We start from the raw sequence: 2,053 nt of genomic DNA, 5'->3' as shown, positions 1-2,053 counted from the left end.
TTTCACTTTTAGGACAGTAGAAAAATCCAGAAGCAATATAAACCCATCTTAACAACTGACAAAACAGCCCTTTTTCTGAATGAAAAAAAGATGAATATCAGATTATCTTTATTTAAGTGATTTTTTTTCTTGTCTTTTTGCAGTTAATTGCAGTTTCATTTTAACGAGTTTCACACCCTGTCCCCTCCACTGTTCATTTTTTCTCCCTTCACTTTCATCTGCGCTTTCCACCTTCCTTTTTCCCTCTCCTCTCCTTCCCCACCCCTTTCCTCCCTACCTCCATTCTAGCCCCTAGCCACCGCCCCTCTCCTCGTTCCCCTCCCTTTGCTCCTCTCTGCTTGGTATTGATTAGAAGGCGAACCTCTAATCTCCTTAAGGTCATTAGGAACACTTAATTAAAACCTAGTTAGAATGCCTTTGTTCGACCAAAGCAAATTGCAGCTGTTCAAACGAGATTAGGACGATAACGTGGAAAACTTGTCGGCAGGGAAAAATATAACAGAGGGTTCTGCTTTTGGTAGAAATGTTTACATAATTCAAATGCAGAGAACTTGAGCACACAGTGGAAGTCTGTACTTCTGTAGACTTGTGTCCCTGTCTCAGCTTGTTTGTGTGTGTGTTAGGTGATTATCTAAAGTTTGCTGGTGGATGGAAAAAAGGGTTTATACATGTAAACAGAAAAGTGTTTAAAAATGCAGTTTAGAGCTTTTGTGGCCTGAAGAGGCCACATTCTCATAAATAATTTGAATTTCATTGCTGATTGTAATCAGAGCCTAATTGACAGTCATTCTAATTCATTTCAGGAATCAATTAATTATGTCAAATAGCTCTGTAATAAATATTGGGCTATACTATATATTTTTCAGGAAATACAACATAATAATCCTATGCAGGAACTTTACAACACTGGGAATTGGAAAATGTATTAATGAACTCATTCCTTGGTAAGGTTGTGGAGGATCTCACATCACAATACAGATAATTGCATTAGTTAATATTGGGTCAGTAAAGTTGTTGTTCTTGTGAGAATTGACAAAGTATGCTCGAGGGTCAGAATATTCCTAATTACACCCTCTTTCCGGTTTTGCAGATGGCATTTACAATGTTGTTTTTAAGCTGTTGGGCAGTGTTTCTCTTATTTTTTAGGCATTTTTGTTTTGACTTTATCTGTGAAACACTGCACATAAATTGTAAATGAAAAAAACGAAAACTAACATGTTAGTTAGACAAAATAATGCCTGAATACATTGTACTGTTAAAGACCAAGATAGCTTTATTTTCACTTGAAGGTAGCTAAGTTAGACACAGCTGCAACTTGGTCCTGCTCCAACTGCAAAATAACCTCACAGGAACTTAACAATATGTGTTACACAAATATCTACAAGAAAAAAATAAAATCATTGTCAGGATCGGTGGTTTGTTTTGTTTTTCTTTTGTTTTGGAAGCCTGCCGCTTCCCACTTCCTCCACCAGATGCCGCCTAGGAGCAGAGCCCCTGGAGAAGCGTGTGGTTGAACCCGGAGACACACCTGTGGCGCATTTGCTGACTGAGGCTGGGGATATTTAAGAAGCGGCGAGCTGACACTTCCTTGCCTGAGTGTTTGTTCACCTTGGTAACAAATCGTTCCAGAGTAAGGCCCGCTGTGTATCTTCCCGAGATAATCGCCTCCTGTGTTTGTTCCTTCTCGTCAGGTCTACCTGGATTCCTCCGGAGTTTTCTCGAGAGAAAAGTTCTGTGGATCGTTTGTTCCGGACCACGACCAGCCGCCAGCTCGCTCCCCACTCAGTCTGTCTTACCTGTCCGCCCTCCAACGGTTCACTACCTCTCCACGCCGCCCTGGGTCTGTCGCTGCTCCTAAGTGAGCTTCCATCTGTTCCTAGTAAGCCTTTCTCTCCTCTACATATATATATTTATATGTTCCTCCACCTCCCAGGAGTCTAACCGCTTCCTCTCGTTGACAGTGGCTGAACTGGTTATCCCTTCCTGACTTCTGCTCCGTGTTTTTCTCCCCAACCCTGTCCCCTCTGTTCAATAAACTTTATTATTGTTTGCA

General features: G+C 41.3%; 1 long non-coding RNA gene across 1 annotated transcript; it reads left to right on the top strand.

Annotated features, from left to right (window-relative positions):
* Positions 1 to 1,394: 1,394 nt before the first annotated feature.
* Positions 1,395 to 2,053, top strand: LOC119617709. Its single transcript, XR_005234096.1, has 2 exons — positions 1,395 to 1,879; positions 1,962 to 2,053. It is a non-coding gene; the product is annotated as an uncharacterized LOC119617709 (long non-coding RNA).

Source organism: Kryptolebias marmoratus, linkage group LG15 (assembly GCF_001649575.2).
Source record: "Kryptolebias marmoratus isolate JLee-2015 linkage group LG15, ASM164957v2, whole genome shotgun sequence".
Classification (NCBI taxonomy): domain Eukaryota; kingdom Metazoa; phylum Chordata; class Actinopteri; order Cyprinodontiformes; family Rivulidae; genus Kryptolebias; species Kryptolebias marmoratus.
This window is presented reverse-complemented; position numbering and strand designations above follow the sequence as displayed.